The 23,758-nt window shown below is 40.8% G+C and overlaps 1 long non-coding RNA gene across 2 annotated transcripts in view; it reads left to right on the forward strand.

Annotated features, from left to right (window-relative positions):
• The first annotated feature begins 11,206 nt into the window (after positions 1-11,206).
• Positions 11,207-23,758, forward strand: part of LOC112843367 (uncharacterized) — a 47,766-nt gene continuing 35,214 nt past the window's right edge. The window contains exons 1-4 of one of the 2 annotated variants that reach the window (XR_003215692.1): positions 11,207-11,411; positions 15,418-15,737; positions 20,460-20,631; positions 21,050-23,726. This is a non-coding gene — a long non-coding RNA (uncharacterized LOC112843367). Of the gene's footprint in view, positions 11,412-15,417; positions 15,738-20,459; positions 20,632-21,049; positions 23,727-23,758 lie in introns of those variants that run through there. The other variant, XR_003215691.1, reaches the window with a different exon arrangement.

The raw sequence follows: 23,758 nt of genomic DNA on the forward strand, positions 1-23,758 counted from the left end.
GTCTAAAGTTAGGAGCTGGGACAATGGTGGGTTGCAAATCATCTTGCCAAGATGCAGCAAGTGTGGTCAGACTGAACCAGCTTAAAAAGTATGCCCTATATGAGATTTGCCAATCTCCTACTAAACATGAGCGCTCAATGCATTTTATACAACAAGCCTCATCCAACCATTCACACATGTTCATATTAGCACATTTTTCTACACCTAAGTACCTTTTGTCTTACAGTCACATATCCATGAACAAATCAGAAGCAATCTGGATTCAATGTTTTGCCAAAGGACACTTGGGATACCCAAGGAATCATCATCAAGAATTCCTCATAGCAAAAAGAAGACTTGTCCTTGCTAGTATACTCTCCACTTTATGCAAAGGTAGAAGAAATTTATTTGAATAAAAGTTTAATGAAAGAAGTTTGGCCTATTGCTGCAAACTTACTCCTAAAGTGTAAGATTTTATGCTAGGTGAAAAATCGTTGGTGTATTACACTTTTGGCCACCCAACATGTCTGTATATTAAGAGTTTGGAACAATGAGGAAACATAAGAACTATTTGGAATGAATCTACACATGTATGTTTATTTTAATTTAATTTTAAATCGCTTTGGAAAACACTAACATGAATAAGGTTGGCCTTAACTTTAGGGATAAGGTTAGGGTTAGGGCTGGAATACACAGGTGGAATGTGTGTTGCCGTGGGAGCGTCATTCTATTCGATTTCATCCAAAATCCGGCGTCTAGCATAGAAACGCGGAAGGTCACCTTTCGCATTCCTATGGAACGGCTCGGAACGTGACAAATCATCGGTATATTACGCGCCGGGAGTGAGAGCCACTCACAAAAAAATGTTCCTTACTGAAAAAGTAATGCAGAAAAATCGATTAGTTACAATCTTACTTCATGCACTGCCGCATGCACTCATCGCACCTGCTGTGTATGACATAATATGGTGTTATTTTTATATTTTTGTACTGACACTGTACCCTAAACAGACACATTATATATTTCTAAACCCTGAGCTGAATCTTTAAACAGTCAACTATAGGACACTATATAAGATACATAATGACTCATCATCTGAAAGTAAAGTAAGAAATGGAAAAATATTAACACCTAAAACAAAAATGTATTTCTTCTTAAACAGAGAGAACTAGATGTTCTCCATAAAACACAAAGTCTTCATAGAAAGCTCACATTTTGTGGAACAGTGTGTCCATTTCCCAGTGTTAAAGCAATGAAACAGACATTTATAGTACGGTAAGACAGGCTAGAAGGTGGAAGAACATGATCCATTTTGGCAAGCAGAGCACTCTGCACATGCATTTTAGGAGTTTTGCATTTAATGGATAAGATTACTTAATGAGCCAAAATGAGCTGGTGGCCTGGGTAAAACATTTAGCACTGTTTCTGAGTCTGTGTGGCGAGCGGGAATAAAAGGAGAAGCTGAGTATGCTACTATAAGCTGCGGTTAAATTCTTACAAACATGGGTATAGAAATCAGCTGAGATGGTGATCCTATACAGTACAGGCTTTGCAAGGTCAACATTGTGCACATAAGGAGATAAATGCATGTATTTTGAAATTCAGTTGCGTAAAAGTCAAATGTCAGATTTTATGTAATACTCACAGAAGCAGAACTGCACACAAAGACACCCATTAAGGATGTGAGGATAAATTATTCATGTTTCCTTCTGTGTTTGGTGACCTGGCCACTCTTAGCTAATATTTGATATATATATGTGACACTTCAATAAACACTACCCCTTACTGTCTTTCTTGGATCATTAATTGTAGTGTATTTTTAGGAGAATATCCACACCTTAAAAGGAACCTACTTTCCTGGAGATTCACATTTCAAAATAATCCTTATTTATTTTATACTGAGCTTGCAGCTCATCAGCTCATCCACTGTTTTAACTGCTTTTAATCTGATTGGATGCCGCTGGTAAACAGAAGATTTGAACAGAAGGTGGGTGGGGCTTCTGCGCTCACAGCCAGAGCAGTATATCTGCGCTTTGGGCTCCTGAGCGTCACCGAAGGTTACAGCCTACCTAAGAGTTGTTGCTGACCATCTAAGCAGGATAACCCACCATGCCACACAACTCAAATAGACTCAAACTGGTTTCTTAAACATCCCAATGAATTGTACTTAAATGGCCTTCACAGACACCAGATCTCAAACTAGCAGAGTACTGCTGGGGTGTTGTTAAATCGGAACACTTAACAACATCCCAACTGTTTAATCTATGCCATGATGAATGAAAGCAGTTTGGAAGGTAAAAGTAGGTCTAATCAAGTGCTAGCTGATGAATGTAGGGCTGAACGGTCGTTTAATGCAATTTAGGGCAGGTTTTGCCCCTCATGAAAACTTTGTTTGAGAAGCTAACAAGATTGGAGGAATGACTTTGTAGAAAGACAGACAAAGTGTGTCTGTATGCTTCTGAAGTTTTTCTGCTCAGACTTTCATCTCTTCCATTATCAATAAATGGTAAACAGTGAGCCGAGTGGTTCAGATCACAGATGGGGAAAAAAGTTGCAAAGCGGTCCTCATGTGATTCATATGTTCATTTTTTCAAACTGAACTAGGATCTGCCATCTTGTCTGAGAGTATGGACAATGCTCAGATAAACTTTAAGAGCAAAAGGCTCTTAAGAAAGTGAAAGGGGAAAATACGCTCTAGAAAACACGTTTATGAAGGGAAAAACCAAATCAAAATTCAAATCTGTTTGCACTGAACTACAAACAGTAACTACATGCTAATTGCTGACCTGTCATTCTGAATGAATGCATTTTTGGAAAAGCAGATTGAGTGTGGTTTCTCAAAGGTTACGGTCAGATCCGGTATGTCAGGACTGTCTTGTTGTGTTGCATGACATAAATTGTTTGACCTGTGAGGCGCTGGTGGAAACATCTTTGGGATCTCTCATGTCTCATCCATAATCTCTTTGAGTAGTCTGATATAACTTTTTACTGCTGGGTGGTTTTTGTTTTAAGGGGGAAGATCGTAGAACACAAGAAGTCCCCGTTTATTACTGACAGATACAGGAAATTCTGCTGTGTGGAAACAATTTATAGTTGCAGAACTAGGCTGACAGTGGGCACATTATCGAGCAGATAGAGTGAGAGTTTGTGCTGATCAGATAAATCTGCATTATGCCAGTTACATATCTTCTCTGGAGTAGCTCAATCGGGAAATGGCTCTTGCTGTTTGCAGTGAAAGTGAGCTTAATTACAGCAACAAAGGGCAGTGTTTGCTTAGTGTGGAAAACACAGAGTGGAACTGTTGTTGTGCTCATAGGGAGCTTTTGCTCCACCTGATCAAGGCCCCTGAGGCAGCAAGTGTCCTTCACTAGATACTGAATCTCTTCTATCTCCAGCGGTGTTCTTCAGCTCAGCCTGACCCCTGACCTCCCTGTGAAGGAGGGATGTGAAAAGAACAACTCTCCTTTTGGGATCAATAGATTATGGAAAAAAAAGTGGATGAAAGGAGGTGGGGGGTCTTCTTCATGGAAATGAAGCATTTCTCTGGGGAAATTCCTTTTGAATTGCTTCCTGTGGGTCAGGATTCTAAATAGGTTGTGGGCCTATTAGTGATGGATCCCCTCATGGTAATATGTTTTAATGAGCATAAGTCCCTGGGCAAGAGACTAAATTTTAGATTTTTGATAAGCAAGAGTTTAACAGGGCATTAGGCAATGTGTGACCTGTAATGACTGCTGTGGTTGTATGTGAAACTCTGGAATTTTTGTGGTAGCAACAGCCCCCGTGAGTAGATGTTTTTGTCTAATAACAACAGCAAAAAACTTGATTTGCTTGATGCCCTAATGACATGGACCTAGAGACCTGGACTTATTCATCTGGAAACCACCAGTTACAAGGAAAAAACTTTAATTCTTTTCAGGCTAACACTGGGATAAGTTAGTTCCTCCTCGTGCTTGCTTTGATTGCTAGCAGATTGCAGCAATCACCTGTACCTTGCATGAAACACAGATCCTACAAACACCTGCTGTTTGCTCAACAAGCATTAGTGAAACTGTGAAATGTCCTTTGCAAAGTAGAAATGGAAACTGTTCATCTTCAAAGTTGTGCCTTACTAATGCAGCCAACACATTTTAAAAGGCACAAGGTTTTCATGTTAGGAAACTCGACGTATTCTATGTAGTTTACTGGCAACCATGCCAACTTGCTAATGAGTCAAGTGAATGCAAGGAGATTTTTAGTGCAGCATGTTATGACCGATTTCACGCAACCACTCGCCAACCTGTTGGGGAATACTTTTTGCTAGCGACCAGCAGTTGCCAGGGGGAAGCTGACTGGTCTCTAGGCCTGTGTGAATGGAGATTTAACAATCAATTTAACACCAGCTGGTACCATCCTCTCATCAGCTGACTGGAAATGCACTTTTCTCCCTCATGACTTGCAGTTGTCAGATGGTCACCATCCGGTCTCTAAATGTATGTGACTGCGCCTTAGCGGCACAGTTGTGCAGTGTTTAGAATTGTTATCTTACAGCTAGAATATCTTGGGTTTGAATCCACTAACTGGTTTTCACCATTTCTGGTGTGTTTGCATGCCCTCCCTGAGACTGAGTGGCTTTTTTCCCAGGTACCATCTTCCTCCCACACTTTCAAAGATGATGCATTTTTGTTTGATTTTCCTCTGGCCTGTGGGAAAGTTGTTGCTAAGTTAATTTATTCTAGTGATTTTAAATTGACCATCGGTATGAATGATTATCTGTCTCTCTGTGTTAGCCCTGTGATAGACTGATGACCCTTTTTGGGTTGGCTTACTTTATACCCTTTGACAGCTGGTATAAACTTCAGCCCCCTGTAACCCTGACTTGGATTGAGAAAAACGGATGGATGAAAAATGTTTAATTAAATTTAAATTTGTCTTAATAGATATTTATTTGATGTACTTTAATTGACACGTAGCATCTGAGTCCTCTGAATTTTCCTCCCTAAATGATGGCCAGTGAGACACTTGAATGTGATAAATATACGAATAGATACTAGAGGAATTTTTCAGCTCTTATAACTGTCTGCCCCATAACAACTTGGGTCTGTAGTTCATAGAACTTTGTTTATCAATGACTACCATGCCTTCCCTCCATAAAAGGAACTCTGAAGATGTGAGCAAAAATCAAAATCTCAAATCTTCACTACACAACGGGACAAGGTAGAGAAAAAAAAAGAAAAATCCGAAACACGATTGCAAGAAAATGAAAGCCCATCACAAAAAGTGATGTTGCATTACCAGCTGCTATCTGGCTATGATATCACATCAGCATTCAGCCTGCAGCAGAATAATGAAAACAGAAAAGTTAGCAGTTTCCAGGGGACTTCCCCAGTTGGTACTTAGTCCCAGGCACAGAAAGTGTCTGTTTTCATTTTTAAAAAATAAACACATTCATTTATGTCTTTCACTTGCTTTTCATGATGCTCCAAAAATGTTCTGAGCCAGATACCAAAAGGGGGAATATTGGCCTATTAAAAATCCTCCTATTGCAGAACAGGCTTGTGATTTACAGCCTCCTCCTCTTCGGCACTTACTGCTTTTGTTTTTCTTCTTTCTCTCCATTTTTCCCTCTATGTGAATCGTTGTGGCAGCACATGAAGGGGAAAAATTTGCGTGGAGCCACAATGGTGTCATCAAGGGCAAGTTCACTTTGACAAACTCCTCCAGTGGGCAGACAGGCCACACACAGACAACCATGCACTCTGCAGGAGGTGGCAGTGCATGAAATGAACCGTGCAAACGCACAAAGTTGGCGTGCACATTTCACACACATGCAACGACAGTGATACCTCTCATCGGCCTGTGCAGCCACAGTAGCTGACCGCGGCTGCAGGCCCAGCAGGACTGGAATGCGACCTATTGTTGCAAGGGGCCATTTAGCAACAATAGAGGTCCAGGGACAGTTAGCACCACAATACCTCCATGCTGATCTGTGCCGAAGCATCAGTGCTGCTAGCTGCTTGGACGCCCTGCTGAGTGCATTTAACTGGTTGGGAATCAGGTCGCTTGTGTTACTCATCAATTAACGATGCTTTTCCAAGAATTGCTTTAATGGCAATCACATAGCAACGGTGCCGCTGCGAGAACGCCAGGAGAGCTGAGTATGTGGATCCACGGTGGGAGCTTTGTAGCTTAGTTTATTAAAAAAGCAGAAAAAATTTACTTTGCACAAAAATCTATAACACACACGAACATATACAGTAATTACGGAAGCAAAGCTTTATCGCCCTAATGTGCAAAATCAATGAAACATTACAAATGTGCTTCCTCTCATTTTAAATTCAGTAGTTACTTATAGTTTCTAATCCCAGTAATGTTCTTTCAATTCCTCAGTTTAGTGGTCAGCATGTCTCAGCCAGATTCGTGCTTTGGATTCAACAGCCAGACTGTGGGTGTGTTAGGGACAGCCGGGTAGAATGGCTACCCATTCACGAGTGTGAGAGACACACTGCACATCTCAGACTTCCTGCTGACTTCCTGTTGGGATCTTGAACACAAAATGAAACAATGATGTTTTTCTATATAAGACAAATGCTATTTAACAGCATGGACCAAATTTCGATGATAAAAAGCAGTTTTGTAAAGTTTGTGATGTCTAGAGAAATGTATTCAGTTTGGACGACACTTTTTTTCAGTTGCAGTGAATGGAAAGAGTAGCTTTTGAGACGGGGTTAATCACAAATCGAAATCTGAAGTGATTTAAAGCTCAGAGCTGTTCTTTGGTGCTTAAGATAGACTGATCCAACTGAATTGACTTGCTAGTAGTGGTCAATCAGTTGGAGACAGGATAGGGCAGAAACATGAAGTTTTGGTTCCTTGTGCGTCACATTAGGGAAGAAGTTATGTAGCCACTGAGTAACAATGCGGAACAGCTGCCTTCCAGTCAACAGTATCACCATCACTAGCAGGTCACTGGCTGCCCAAAAAAGCCCAGAATGAGGAAGTGACACTATATCTCCTGGAAGGGAACTGGAAAGCAGTTGTCAATGGGGATTTCTTCCGACCTAGTTTCCATTTGTTCAACAATGAAGTGAGCTATTCTGTTGTAAGGAAGTTGGCATTATTATCATGGTCAGGTGTGATAGCGACACTAATGTTGCAGCTGAATCTGCATGAGCGAGAGAACTGATATGTGCAGGTGTTATGCAACGCCAGGAGGACAGGATGGCATTTCATTGTTATTTTTATTAATCGCAACTGTTGGGTGCAACCAGAAAGACTGTGGATAAATAATACTTGTCACTGTGAGAACTCCTGTACAGTAACTGTTGTCTAAATATGTGGTAAGGAGAGAAAGTGCTTTTATGTATGACAATAAAAGGGGTGAGACTAGAGTTAATGTGTATAAGCTACAAAACAGTCCTAAAAAGGCACGGCTGTTTTAAAAGCAGGAACCTGAAGCACCTGCAGCATGAGAATAGTCTTCTGGGGAAAATGGGACTGAGAGTTTTTTTTTGTGTAATATTCCTACATCTGTATAGTAAACACATGTGTAGGAGGCAGATGGACAGACAGAGATATGGAAACAGAAAGCTTGAAAATAGAGTATGAGAAAAAAGAAAAGAGAAGCGGATCGCCCTCTTACTCACACAGCTACAGTTTACAGCACTTGATTGTCCACTTAATAAAACTAAGAGGATGTGAGTCACACATAGCCACGAACATGAAAACAAAGATGGTTATGCATGCACACACACCAACACACACACACACACACACACATGCACAATTCTTTCTGTTTATGAGTCACAGTGCAAGTGTGAAAGTAAAGCACAGGTTAACAATGAAGGCAGAGCATCTAACACGTGGTAGAGGCGGCAAAACAAAGGGTCACATGAACAGATATTTAGCTGGGGTGTGTTTGGTTTCGTGTGTGGCTTGGGTGGGGTGTGAGAAGTGGAGAAATAGGAGCAAAAAGGTGTGGCACTTTCTTTTTTTCCAACTTGGATGCATCTGGATGTTGCTTTTTTTTTTCTTCAGGTCAGTGTTGTGTACTCAACATTTAATAATAGTTCATTATGGGGCAGCATGGTGGTTAGCACTGTTGCTTCACAGCAAGAAGGTCCTGGGTTCACTTCCACCATCAGGCCGGGGTCTTTCTGTGTGCCGTTTGCATGTTTCCCCATGTTTGCGTGGGTTCTCTCCCAGTACTCCGGTTCCCTCCCACAGTCCAAATACATACAGTTAGTTGGGTTAGGTTAATTGGTCTCTCTAAATTGCCAATAGGTGTGAATGATTGTCTATGTGATTACCCAGGACAGACTGGTGACCTGTCCAGGTTGCACCTCTCCTCTCGCCAAGACAGTTGGGTTAGGCTCCAGCCCCCTGCGACCCTGAAAAAGGATAAGCGGAAAAGAATGGATGGATAATCATTATTTCAAATTTAATGATTTATGTTACGGTGACTTTTTGTTGGCCCCAGATTTAGATCTCGATTTTACAGTCACACAAAAATAAGCATGCTCCTTCATACTTCTTTGTGAAAGCATGGAAAACTAGTAGCAGGATAGATTTCACTTCCATGCACTCAGATCATCAATCTGTTATGCTGTTTTCTTGTACCATAATCTTGTTCTTGGAGTCTACCAGAGTCCAAGAATAAACGCTACAGTTTTAAAGAAAAATCCTAATATTTTTCTTGTACTAGACCTTGATGCACGTCTTAGTGCAACCTTTTTGGGAGTCACACTCTTTTAGGGTCAATCCCACTAAGGATACCCTCCAGTTAAGCAAATATTCTTCTGATTGGGTTAGACATTCAAACACAAGGTTTGAACAGTCAGCCATTATCGCATCATATTATGGATATTCGCTCTCTGTGGCGTTATGAAGATCACAACTGTTTAGGAAAGACACGTTTTTCCCTAACAACCAAGGGGCCATTGAACACCACTCTGATGTCTGTTGACTAGATATGATAATAATGCCAGTGACCTAATAAGAACTATCAATTATAAAAAGCCACAAATTCTTTCTATTAGTTTTTGTATTTCTGTTTATTCCATACGAAAATCCCAAGTATCGAGCCAAAGATGCAACTTTTCTGACCATGCACTGTTAAGTTCCTGCTAAAAGAATGATGATGATAACACTTCAGGAAGTCACTGCACCTGGCTTCCAAATAGTTCAACCCTCATAAGATGCATTCTCTTGCACCTAAAATAGTTCAATGCAGTGCTGGAGGGGCCTCAGTTAGGTAACGAGCCAAAGTATGCTATAGTATCCTCCCCTCAAAAGGCACTCCTAAACTTGTGCAAGAAGACCAAGAAGTCCTCGTACTTGTTGGATGAGCCACATTGGGTGTTGATTTACAACAGTGCTTCCTAAGGTAAACATGCATGTAGCCAAGATAATATAAAAGCTAAATTGTCCAACTCAGATGAGAGATTGCAACACGTTATGTGCTGTTTGCTGTGGCGCCTTTAATGAATTCAGCAAGTTTTTAAGAAGTCTTTAAGTTAGTTTTCTGCATTTCAACTCGAGTTCCCCGGTTTATTACTGCATTAATTACTGCTAACTTGTTAATAGAAGCCTATTCATATTGTATGCGGCCGATAACCTACACAAAAGGCTGCTTAATAAGCTATCAGTGTAATACCACACCAGTATCTGGCAGCAGCAAGTGTTATGGGTGTGACTCCAGGTACAGAATTGGCAGAACACAGAGTTTTCTCTGTCTGGCACACTGACTTTACCACAGGGTACATTTGTTAAATGAGCATACTTTTGCTTGATGATGCACCAAGATGTGAGTTTTTAGCCCTTTGGGTGCACAAGTAAAATACACATTCATCTGTGCACAAAACTGAAATCTTGAGCTGGAAATAATGGAAGATTCAATACTTTAATATGAAATTAAAACAACACACACTATTAAAGGTCATTGAAAGACAGCAGGTAATTCAACACATTTATAAAGGGCAATATATTACAGCAATATTGGCAGCTTTATTAATGTCCTTTCAAATTGCTTTTAAATGACACAATTATGTTATAAGTAAAGTAAAGGCAACACCTGAGTGGACCTTTTCTAATTTAAGGTATCTTTAGAAGATATTTTTAGAACTTTATAACCTGGCTCATTATTTTATAGTTTGCACCATCTGTTCAGCACATCTGCACTCTTGAACTCGTTAAGTGATGTCATCTTAGCCATATTAGCCACGATAACCACAGTTTGCAAAGCTAAATATGGAGAGCAATCCAATGAAAGGCACTTCTCCAGAATGTTCAAAGATAATTTTCGGTGTAGTTGTTGGTCTGGTAGATCTGATGAAGGTCTCGGCTGTTTGTTTGATATTTTTTGTTCTTTCTATGCACCCTCCATGCAGATAACTGAAGAGCCACACATTACTGTAACATTGCCATGTTACTAAAAAATGTAATGTGATTACAGTAGTGCATTACTTTGCTTTACTACCAACAATGTCAATGGGTACCAGTGAATACTTTTAAATAGTGAAGTTTAGCATATAGAGAAACCCAAATGTCTTCTAAATTTTCCAAGTATGGAGAGAAGTTTTACCTCCTTACTTTGAAACTAAATGTTCCATCCGTTGTTGATTCATAGTTATATCCGTGCTGACTGTCAGTGACTGAGAACACACTAGTGTTTGGTATTAACAAATGCATATCATCTTATTTGGATATGAGCTTAAATCTATGGTAGGTCTATATTTAGTTGTTAGCTGAGCAGCATCACTGTAGATATTATCAAGCATCCAAACCCACTATAGGAAATAATGCAGAAAGAGAGTGAGTTAAGCCATAAAACAGCTTCAGTGAGCATGCTGGGAGCTATTTTGGCCTTATCAATGTGACTCATATTTATTCCCTCAACAAACAGTGTTGAATGTTTCCACAGAAACAAAGGAGTGCAGCCACTCGTTCGCTACAAGAGGTCCTGGATGGGTTTGCTTTTATTCAATTCCACAACCCCCACTGCGCTACCCCTGTGCTTTCTCACTCTCAACTGTCATGCGGCTGCCTCTTACTTGTTCCGTAGAACTGTTCTTATCTAACCCTCACACTTCCAGAGAATCCGCACCCCTGCCTCATGTTTGTAACATGTGCGTTTGTTCCTCTGCACACATGTGTATTTGTGTGTGTGTGTGTGTGTGTGTGTGTGTGTGTGTGTGTGTGTGGCTACACAGGAAAGCAGGCTGGAGGTTTGTGTGATTAATATTGCACATCCTCGTGTGTTTGTTTGTAATATCACAGCATACATTGTGGTGGCCTGTGGTCAAAGTAGTTTTCCTAGAAGAGCCATGCAGCCCCTGTGGTACCTCCATGTTCACGCTGGTATTGTTTTTGTTAAAATGAAAGTGATGGATCCTTTTGTCACCCCTGGTGTCATTTTTTTTTGATTAAGCAATAGCAGGCTACATATGTGACGCGTAAGTGTGAAAAAATCCATTTAGATGCTGTATATTACTATTCAGGCCAAAGGCTTTTTCCTCTGCTTTCGCAAATAACAAGGTTATTTTGTCTTATGACTTGTGCCTTCCGTAGCGGCTTTTCTTATTATGTAAACATGAACATGCATTGTATGCAGACCTTACAGGAAGCAGGGGAAACTGATTTCTATATGAAATAGAAGAAACTGTATTTCCAAGGTTGTAAATGATTGTTTTCATAAGAATATCAGCTCAATTGTAAAAAGAAGGTCATTGAGTACACCTGGTATTATTTTTCTGTCTTTCTTTCTTTCTTTTTTAGAATTTTTTGTCTACGCAGAAAAACAGATTACAACAACTAATAACAGGCTAGTTTGAGTTTTAGTGGTATTTTTGTATACATTTTATACATGCATCCATGAGCTGCTCCTTGTTTTCCAAGCTTCGTAACATTAGTTCAAAACTTGGTATTTTTATGAGATTTCTATGCCATATAATATAAAAGACAAAATTATGGAAAACTTTGGTTTGAGTGTGATTAGGAAGCTAAAGCACTTTTTCATATTTTAAGTACTGTTTACGCTTGCCTGTGAAAATGTGACAGCTCAATTCCATTTCATATCTTCAGTTTCCAGGTTCTGGTGTTGTAGATGTTGTTGGCCCAGGGTAAGGCCCGCATTATAATCATTCAGTGTAGACATTTTGACTCTTCACAACAAACAGACATGTGATAAAAGTTTCACTGATGATATCTCATCAAAGTGTCTGGGTAAGCCGTACCTACCAACCAGCATGTAAAATTACAGCAAACTCGTCTTAGAGGAATGCTTTCTTGTGATGACATGCCAAATGGGAATGTAGCTGTAATTCTGTGAGTGTCACAAATTTGTTCACACATGATAAAGAGAGGGCACCCTGTCTCATGCAATGCTGGTGGGGCTACAATACATTAAAAGATGCCGAAGTCATACATCAGAAAATGAGTAATGCTACTTCTGATAGCAAAAAGCTGAAACAAACCTGGTAGATCATTATCTCGGCCAGCCCACAGACTTGATCGCTCAGTGGATACCTTTCTAGGCATGAAAGTACCAAATCTTATGTGTTATTTAAGCTGCTTTATGCTACAGTCACTGTAGGGGAAACACTGGTTGGAGTCTGCAGCATGATCGAAATTGATGTGAGTGTGTGCAATGAACTTGCAGTCTCATGGCCTTTGAAGTGTTTGCTTCAAAGATGGGAACTGTGTGCACAAGTCTGAATTTGTTTTTTTCTCTGATCCACGTAGGGTTAAAAGTATGCATAGAGTCACAGATATATGCATACAGCCCCATCACTATATTTGATCAAATGTTAATTGCCCCTTGGGGATAAATAAAGTCTTCTGATTCTGATTCTTAGAAACTTGTACCTCACCCAGAGGATTTTGGTAGCCCTCAACAAGCTTCTGGCATAATTCCGGCTGAATATTTGACCACTCTTCTTGACAAAACTGGTAGAGTTCATTGGTTGGTTCACTGGTTTTTTAAGCAAAGCAAATTAATTATAAATAAGGTTGAGGTTGGGCCTTTGGGAAGACCATTCCAGACGTTAAATGTTCGCCTGCATTATTCCTTCCAAACCCAGTTTGGATGTGTTTTTATCCTGTTGGAACATGCAGTTGTACCCAAGTTTCAACAATCTAGCTGTTGAAGGATTAGAAGATAGTTTTCCTTCATCATTATTCCACTCTATTTTGGGTATACACCAGCAGCATGAATGCAAAACAACCACAGAATATGAGGCTACAGCCACAATTCTTGACAGTTGGTACAGTCTTAGGTATGAAGGCCTCAGTGTTACTCCTCCAAGCATACCTCATGTGATATTGGCCCGATAGCTCAATCTTTGTCTTGTCTGACCATAAAAGTGTTCTCCTGGAAGGATATGGCTTGTTTATGTGGCTAGCTGCGAATTTCTATTGAACTAGAAGATGTAGATTTTGGACCAGGTTTCTTGGATGCACTCCCCATCCGTAGCAACTCACTTCACTGTGGACGGTGATGCTGGTGTTCCAGCAGTTTCAGGTTAATTTCATCCAAAAATTGCATCTGGCAGTCACAAAGTCTGGAGAGCACACAAATCTGTTTGATTCATTCTCTGAGGATCATGAATGTCTATAAAATTTGTAGCACTCGAAAGGTCTTTCACTTAAAATCTCAGTTACCCTTCTGTAGGTGAGATAAAGGCATTTTCATTCGTCCTCAGTGGCAAATCTTATTTTTCACTCTGGACCAAAGTGAAGGAATAGAAAGCCATCTGTAGTATACACACACACACACACACACACACACACACACACACACACACTATATAAACACACAGTGGTAGAAAAACATTTGAGGAGATTCAGTCCATCTAGCTACTCCCAACCTTTCTGATCTGGCAAAATGCTAAAAGTGATGTCAGTGCATTCCTCGGGAACATTCTCCAAGCAGCACCAGTGAGCTTAAAAGGAACTTTCCCAGCATGAAATCCCTACAGTCCAACTTAACATGTTTTGGGTTAACTTTACACAATGTGAGGTTGAATGTTGTGAGGCTCAAGGCTTCATTTTAGGTGGTCAGAATTGTATCAGTGTCTAACCAGCCTTGTGACTAGGGGCAAAGTTAAACGCAGGTTCCCAGCTGTCCACGTGTTCTTTTTTGGAAAAGCATGGACAGTTAGAGGTATGCTGCTACAGGTCACATTCTTTCCAGGAAAGTGTAGCATCTCCAAGGCCGTGAGGCTGTTTCATTGCCATGTCTGGTTAATGTTGCTGATCTGCTCTACCTCACCCTCACTTAGGCCTCAGCGACTCCATACACAGCTGACTCAAACACAAACACAGAGCGAGACACACACATGCAACAACACTTGGGCAATCTTCCACCAACTCGGTGACCTCTTTTTTTTTACTTTACAGTTGATATTCTCTCTCACATGGACACACAGGCACACTCACTGACCCCTGGCAGCTGATTCTGTGGCCCCTTCCCAGAATTTAGTGAGGTGATGAAAACAGCTGTGGCGCTGATCTCAGTCCAGACTCAAGCCTGACCAGAATTCCTTCGAATTACAGCTGAACCATTATGATTCAATAGAAATCCCATTATCTTAACTTACTGTCAGTGCTGATTATATTGGCTGCTTCTTAAGCACACAACACAGCTGCATTATTAAGAACGAAAGCTTAAACTGAATGACTGAACTTCCTGTCAAAGGGTCTCTGCATGTTTTTTTGCTCACTATCATAGTGAGACTGAAGCTAGTGTACTGGAATGATTCAGATATGACTTTCAGCCTGACTGAGCTCCCGTACATCTAGCCTTTCCCAAACAAAAAGCTTGTCAGCAGCCGAGTCTCCCAGACAACTATAAAAACAACAAATGAGTTCCTGGAAAGCTCATTGCAAATGCGTCTTGTCACACTGCATGGCATCTGCGCTTCATCACTGATGCTGGTTCTTTTTCCAGAGTAATCCTTCTGCTGATGGAGAAACAGTCAAACAGCAAGCAGGGAAAATCTTCTGTGATGTCCTTGAGTTTGCTCCTTAGTTGTTATATGACATAATAACTGTCCATATATAGCAAAACTTCAGCCATCTGCTGTTCCTCATTATAGTAAATGCGTTGCTAGAGCAGAACAAACAGGATGCTGTTGTGTTTAATAATGTATAGAGCAGCTGGACCTTTTCTTGCTGTTGGATGTAGGAGTTGTGGTGCATTGTGATTTAGTGTATTTCCCTCTGCTCTATTTCTCAGTCATCTTAAGGAATTACAGTTAAAAATAGGACAATATCAATCTCATTTGTGATACGCAGCTGGAATTAGCTGAAATAGCCCATCCTCCTTAACTTGAACTTAGCAAGAACCCTGGATGCAGGGAACAGTAGTAAGGTTGCCACACTAAATTTTTAAACTTTGTTTTGTTTTATTCACACCAATTCTCATGACTAAATGTATTATATTCTTTTCCCATTCTGCAGTAATTTAGCACAGTAGAGAACAGATGACAATAGATGACATCGATTGACCCTCAGAGGCCTAGCCTAAGCCCCTACCTGAGGAGTTCAGCCATGGTCCTCCACATCGAAAGGAGCCAGTTGAGGTGGCTCGGGCATCTAATAAGGATGCCTCTGGCTGGAAACGCCTTGGTGTTCCCCCGGACAAGCTGGAGGAGGTGGCCAGGGAGAGGGAGATCTGGGCTTCTCCGCTTAGGCTGCTGCCCCTGCGACCCAACCCTGGATAAGCGGAAGAAGATGGACGGATGGACGGATGGATGGAGGTCTGGCCTAAGTCATCATAGGTGCTAACCTACATTAACCCTATAATTTGGAGGAGGCCAAAACTGACGTTTTTGTTGAAAAAGCATGAATCGTTTTTCACATGTATCAGTTAGAAGGATTACTTACTTTGTTCCCCATTTGCCAAGTGGTGGAGGTGTAAATCGGCCTGCAGGTGTGCATCAATTGTGGACGGGCTAAAATAACTATTTTTGTGTTTTTGTCTTTGAACTTCAGCAGATTCATGTTGACCATGTCTACATGCTTAAATGCACTAAGGTGCTGCCATGTGATTGGCTAATTACATATTTGTATTAATGAACTGAACAGGTATACCCAACAAGGTGACCAGTAAGTGCAGAAGTTTTCTTTTATATTGTAGAAGTCTGGTTAGCTCTTCTCCAAAGTGCATGCTGATCTGAGCTGACTGGCTGCTGGTGCTTCATATTTAAGTAGACAGAAGCTTTGCCCAAACTGCTTGACAATGTCAAATGAGCTACGCATCATGAGAGAAACCCCCCCCCGTGAGTGACTAATACTGAAAAGTGAAATATATGAGACAGCTCAGTCCTCTTTTGAGAGTGTGATTTTGGAGATAATGATCCTCCACAGAGTCGGCTAACCTCTCACTGCTCTACTTTTTCACAGCTCAGTTGTCTTATTATCAGCTGTATGGGTGAATGCAGCAGCCGTTACCTGACACGAACCTTTTCTGTGGTCTGTTTCCACAAGCTGTCTAAAGCGACCAAGTGGTTTTCTAATACACTCATCTGTTCGCTTGCTCTCTGCCTCTCCTCATCTCCGTCTGCTCCTGCGCTCCGTCCCTAAATGACTCTGTCTTCCTCTCTTATGTCTCCATCTGTTACCATGTCTAGTGGTGTTTACTCACCTCTTCCTCTCTCTCTTCTTTTGCCATCCCCATCTGTTTGCTTGGTCCTTTTGGTATTTGAAGCATTTCTTGCCTAAGTGTTCATCCTGTTTGCTCCATTTCATCACATGGTATTAATGCGCTCCTCTGCAGAACCTTTATGTATACCTGTCACTTTTAGAATGATTTTCAGATGTCTGCAAGCCTGTGTGGTTACTTATTTATGGGAGAGAAGGCCCAAGTCTTGGAGTTTGATTGAGGTCGGTAACGCATACAACTGGAGATATTTTATAGATGCACTGCATTACAAAACCTGCATAACTGATGAGTGCATGATATTTGCCTCCTCTTCTGAGAATCACCCAAATTAACCCCTGCGCCTGCAAAACCACACAGGAACCTATTTTTTGAACACTATCGAGCACAAACACAAGTCTGTTCAGACATAGCCTTCCTGTGAAACCAAATACTTAGAAAACAGGTGGTTCACTTTTAGAGGATTCCCAAAGATGAATGCTTTGGGATGAATATTTTGTCTCAGGTACATCCAGTTTGCACTACAGAGGGTAGCCATGGGCCTGCAGCAGGTTGTAATGTAGTGTCTGTAACGTTTTCTGATTAGCAAATGAGTTCTGGGCTTTGGGGCCTTGGGACTCTATAAGGCTGTGTCTGATCTTTTACACAATGACTTCTTATAGAAAGCCACATAAAAATGACAAATTGCATTCACATAAGTCTGAACAGCTGAGGGGCACCTTAAATTAAACCACATTTAAACACTCAAAATGACTCCTGATGTGATTGCCATGGTGCCAAACGTTCCCTCACTGGTTCCTGGAAGAGGCGAGTATAGTAGTGGGCCCAGAGCCAGCATGGCAACGGTACAGCATCAGGAACCAAGGCAACAGATTCCCTGAACAGATTTAGCTCTCTGCTCAGAGGCATTCAAAGAGAGTTTGGCTTGGTTTAAAGTATTAGTTGCAAAAACCTTTGATTTCTGATTTGGGGTGAAAGCTGCTCTGTTAGAGAAGCCTGGGAGAATTTTTCATTTTAGCTTCCTAATACCTGCTCATACAAAGCTAATAACAGCAAACAAGACTCCTGACAATTGCAGTGACATTGAAGGGATGCACATCTATGTGTTTCAGCTGTCTGATAAGCAGCATCACATGTATTTAAAGTGACTGTTTTATATGACTAATTTTTATTTTGTTTGTTGCAAAGTCCATACAAATGCAAACTCGGGTCAGCCTGCTTCTCATAGCAAACCGACCACAGTCAAATGATCAACTTCCCTCCTAAAAGGGCAAATTGTTTAGCAACATGATCACCCACAGCAGACAAGTTCTCCAATCTAAATGACAGAAAAGGTTGCCCAAAAGTTGTTTTCTCATCCTGCACTCATATCAAGAGGACAGCGTTGTGCATCAATTGTACTTTCTGGTGTGTCAGTGCTACGGTTTAGGTTTGGTTAGGTGTAGCGCCAAATGAAAACATTAAGCTGAGGTTACATAGTTGTAGTTAAAAGAAATCAACCTTGACTTTTAGGAAGTGGGGCAGCAGATTGGTGTCAAATGTCACAGCCACAGACTTACCGTCCTTCTGGCTTTGGAACTTCTAACTGAAGGTGTAGTCAGTGTTGCGTTACTGGTTTTATGTTTCCCCTGCTGTGGGAATGTTTTCTAGAAACTAAATATTAGTGTTTTAGTACAGAGGTGTTTCACAGCCTGTTTTAGAATCTGTGGCGTGTGGTTTGCACTGGTTCATGTTAATGCTTTGTTGTTCATCAAAGTTTAAATTCATTTCCCAGTAACAATTGCTTGAGTCATTACAAAGTTTCAAATTGTTTTATTTTATTTTTTATTTAAATGCATCATTATAGTGCAGGTTGCTAAATTAACATATGTGATATGAAAACATGAAATGCCTGTACAATGTCTTTTCCCCAAGACACAATGTAACCTGCTTCGAGTGCCAGGACTCAAAACCCTCCTTTGCTGTCACAAACCCTTTCATAATTGTCGCTCTTGATGGATGTCCATTATTTTAGCATTTTGAGGCATCAAAGTTCCTCCTTCAGGACAGATCCTCTTCAACTCAAAAGGAAACTTCCGATTGTGTGGTGCAGCACCAGCAGCTGCCATATTAAAAAAAGAAAAGAACAAAACTATAAAAGTCATTGTATGAAGAATTTGAACACATAGCTCTAAAAATTAAGCAAAACACAGAAAATTGGAGCAACCATCAATTGTAGGTTTGATTAACCCTAAATGTTGGAGCAAATACACGAGCATTGTTATTCTCAGCTATGTGAAGCATCCACATGCTGCAAAGCAGTGTAGATGAAGCTGAAATAAAGTGACAAGTAAAACACCACAATTATTAAACCGCAACTGAACTGATATAGTCGTGCCTACAGGCCAGCAAATAGTCCTTATACTACTACTACTCCTGGCACAGAGCAAGTCTTAGGTTAGGCGCTCTTTGTACGCTTAACAATACTTGAAGGAAATCGTCACTTGTTGTATAATGTGCATTATACAAGTCCAAGGAGCACAAAATTGATGCTTTCAACCACACGTCTTTCCATCTTGATGTTGTTGAGATTATAAAGAACTGGCATCTTCCAACATTTTGAGCTTGTAGCAGTTGTTTGTCTTGATGCATGCTCAATCAGCCAGGTGAGGAAATCCCCAAAACTTGATTGAACTAGTTGTTCAGCCCTTGGTGTTCAATCAAAAACTGGGGTAGCTCAATTGTTGTAATACCAATTACCAACTACCTATTATACTGCATTAACATTCTGACTGATTAAATGAGGGCAAACAAGAAAAAAAGCCATATAAAGACATTCAGGGACCTCAATAGTGGGCAATTAGTAAAGACTGCATAGGAAAAAATGATGAGAAGCCAATCAATAAGTGCACCAAACCTGCCTTCTTCTAATGGCCACCATGGGCGAGTCGCCTGGTTGGACAAAAAGTCCAGTTAGATAGACGTCTACAGGAAAATGACAGTAAAGCTCACACTATCTATGACCTCGATAAACCCTTTCCTAATGAGTTTATGGTCATGACCACTTTTCAAGTCACACTGACTCTGAGTTTGTAAATTATGGTTAAATAATGAGTGTGCAGTGTAACTTATTTTCATGACTAGACGACAAAAATGCTCAGCTTGAAGCTTCACAACAGGACTTCCATAATCAGTGGCTTATCTGACAGTGGCTGGTCACTATCTTTTATGTATAATCTGTATTAGCTATCTCCCAAAAAGTGCCACGTAATTTTTCTAATGACATGTTAATCCACCAACACAAGAAATCTTTACAAACAAGTAAATATGCAAACATAATTTGATAACAATATATGTGCAGTAAAGGGTGCAGTCTGATCGCACGCTGCCCAACCACAGCTCTATTTTGAGATACAGTAGTAAATATAATCGACATCATGAAAATGTCAAAGCCGAAGGTTGGATGGTATTTGGTGGTAACTATCAACACTGCAGAATTTTCCCCCAAAACAAACGATAAACCATCCAAGAGACTAGTGGTATGATAAACAACGATAAACTCCGAGGAATGCACTGACTCAGAGTGGATCTGGGGACTGAAAAATTTCAATAAAAGTGGGTTACAGAGTGAGACCAGTTCATGCAAGGTCAACATCAAAGCTGTAACTCTAGCCATATTCCCACAAGATCTATGCTTCAGCTCAGAGCTTCAAAATCTAATCACTCCTAATAGAACAGTATTGGATTCTCAGTACTCTTCTCTCTCTCTTATTCTCAGTCACCTCGTATGTCTTCTGCTTCTTATTCTCCCCATCCCCCACCCCTGCCCCCTTCTTTTTCCCCCCCCTCCCATATCTCATAGTCCTTGGTGGGTGTGGAGGCCTTCTTCTGGCTCTGACGAGGGATGGCTTTATCTGAGTTTTTCAGACAGCCAGACAGTCAGCAAATCAGTTACTCTATCACTACAGACACAATCGAGCAGCCCAGCATGCCACTGACTCATCAAGCCATGCAATCAGCCATTCAGCAAGCAGGTAAGCAACACGGAGGAGGAAGTTAGTAGACCACATGTCAGCATGAGCATTCTGTATCTGTGTTCAGATACACAATGTATTCCTTTCCCCTGCCTCCCACCCTCCTTCCTAGTAATAAGCAGTTTTAGCTATTTTCCACTAAAGGAAAACCATTCCCTTTAAGCCAAATGATTGGTTTTCTTTTACTGGTAAATTTTCTTCTGCGAAGCAAAAACAGAAAGAAACTGAACTTCAGATTACTCTGAAGACCGAGCTTCTGACTCATGGAGATTACTTGTTCATGTGCTGACCTCATTAATTGAAATGTTTACTATGAGGCATGATAAGCCTGCAAAATGTCTCTTATTTTGAAAATTTACCCAATTCTTTAGGGCATTCTTGCATTTGACTTCCTGTCCTCCTTATCTGTTCTGACAAGGATGATGTGACTTCACTGAAAAATAGAGCCATTTTGAACCACGGCCATGTCTGGGACAATTCTGGGATGCTTCTGTAACGCCATCCAGCATGTTTAGCTCCATTGGCTGTGCTGGAGCCAGAATGTGGCAAGGGTGTAGTTTTTGTATTCTTGGGCTAACAGTATGTATACATGTGACAGAAAATAAGGAAGAGGATCAAAAACTCACTTCAGGTTTGTTAATGCTTGTCTTTGTTTTCAATGAAGTTTAAGCGCATGGTTGAAAAGCAGTAATACTTGGGATTTGAAAGGAAAGCCAAAAATCCTGAAGCCATATAAGGAACAAATCTTCAAAATAAAGCAGGAAACAAAAGAGGGAGCAGGAATAACAAACCTACACTAGCAACAGTGAACCACAGACAAAAGAACAAAGAAGAAAAAGAAGAAAACAGGAAGCAAGAAGCAACATTCAAAAACACACAGGAAGCGATGAACTAAGAGTTATAAAGAAAAACCACAGGCATAGACAAAGCCCATGGCAACTGGATGAGTTTGTGGAAGATCAGCATATGTGTTTGGGATAAAAATGAGCTACTAAATGAGGGTTGAAACTAGGGTTTCATAGGTGAATTAAATTGAATACACCTATACTTGATTTGAAAGGGTCAAATTGCTGCAGGAAAATTCCAAACAATGCAGCAAGTGCACCATAAGATGCTCAGCGTTTCTAGACCCCCGCTTAAAGCACAATCCTCCAGTGTGAAAGTAAAGCAAACTCCCACATGTCGAGGAGTGACTCAAGTAAGCCTCTGCTAACATGTTCCATGTAGAAATAGTCATTCAGTCTACCAGGTCTTTGTTTAGCTGTGCTAAGTACACTTTTTTTCTGCCTAACTAGTCATCGTGTTAGCTAAGAATTCATCTGATCAGGCCAGAAGTTCACACAGACCCTAACGGTGTTGTAACTCTCCGCCTCTGTGTTTCCCTGCATGGGCTACCTGACAGCAGGTTTCTGGAAACCTGTCAGGACACAGCAGGCACACACTCATAACTGAGCCACAGCTGTTTGTCTTGGACAGAAGTAGAGGAGAAGGGAGATGGAGATGTTTTCCACCTCCCCTAAGCCTGTGATTCAGCTAGAGAGCCAAAGTGGAAGGATGAGGTATTGTCTCGTGGTCAGAGAATGAACTCATTCCCCCCCACATGAAAACAGTCACTGAGAGGAAGACCGTCGACGGGAGTGCAGGGCCGGGGGTGGGGGGCAGTAGGTCGGGATGATGTGGCACATGGGGCCAGACGTGGTTTTTTTCAGACAGACTTAAAAAACCACTAACAGTGATGGAAACGATGTGTTGCTACTTGGTCTCAAAACCACAAAAATTCTGCCTACAAAGCCTTGGCACAAACGAGACATCAGTGACTCCGGCTTAGAAATATGTCAGGCGGGCGGGGCTGCAAACAGCTGTGCAACTTGTTTTTTTTTCTGTTTGGGAGAGAGTCAGACACACTTTAAGGAGCAAAAACTTTCAAAGAGCGCAGTGATGACTCCTAGCTTTGTTGAACCACAGGGCTTATTCTTAGAACACTTTTGGCCTTAATCTTCAGTGTATCAAAAGAAAGAAAATGACGCTTAATAATGGACCTTTGGTGCTGTTAAAAGAGCAGGAAGAGGAGAAACCAGTGAAATGAATCAGCAATACACAACAGATGGAAATTCAGCTATTTATTGCAACATTTTTGGACTGCAATGTGAAATCAGCGGCTGTCTAGGAGTGTTTCCTGTGCTGCTCTTGCTTTCTGTTTGCATTCATTCACAATGTGCAGGACAACAAAGTGTGTTTGGTGACCTTCCGTGAGATGAAGAAAGCCCAGACAGCAAGTCTTGAGTTGTTTTGATCCTCTTTCAGTTTAGAGGGAAAAACAGGCCACTGGTCGCACTGCATGGTTTAGATTTCTGTTTTTGTTGTCTGCACGGCATGGATGTTTCTCACAACGCTGCAGTGGCAAAACCATTTACTAAATTGCATTCTGGCAGGACTTAAACCATTAAGATTTTATGTATAAAGTGATATAAAGTGAGACAAAAACCAAACAAAAACAAAACAAATCTTTCTCAGAATTGGGTTTCTGCTTTTTGCTGCAACTTTAAACATGCAACTTTCTTCTTCAGAAAGTCATCACCTAGAAAGGCCTATCACAGGCTTAGTTATCAGGGTTAGGGTTAGCTGTGACAGTTAACTGGTCAAATTTCCCATTTTTTCATGTGCTTCAGACGACACATTTTGTCCCATTAAGGTAGAGGAAAGCTTTTTCAACCACTGTGGTTCTCTATATTATGGAAAGAAAGCCCACCCTCTGAGTTTTAAGTCATTATTGGTAATGACCCTAACTATAGCCGGAACCCTAACCCTATCTGTAAGTTTGGGACAAAAGTAAAACTGATTTTTTTCTGGAAAAATTTAAATAGTTGTTAATTGGGTCAAATGATTACTTTTAAAGCATATTCTGATAACACAGGGTTGGGATTAAGGTCATCAGTGTTTGTGTGGACCTCACGTGATTCCCATGTGAAGGCTGCTTCCCTATTTTGTAGCTGGCTGACAACACTCGCTGTTCACAGGAAGCTAAAATGCTGCTGTGAATGGATACGTGTATGTATGTAGTAATTGTACACTAGCGAATAAAATCTTTGTTTTTATGCAGGTCTTGAAATTTTATTACAACACTTCA

Source organism: Oreochromis niloticus, linkage group LG20 (assembly GCF_001858045.2).
Source record: "Oreochromis niloticus isolate F11D_XX linkage group LG20, O_niloticus_UMD_NMBU, whole genome shotgun sequence".
Classification (NCBI taxonomy): domain Eukaryota; kingdom Metazoa; phylum Chordata; class Actinopteri; order Cichliformes; family Cichlidae; genus Oreochromis; species Oreochromis niloticus.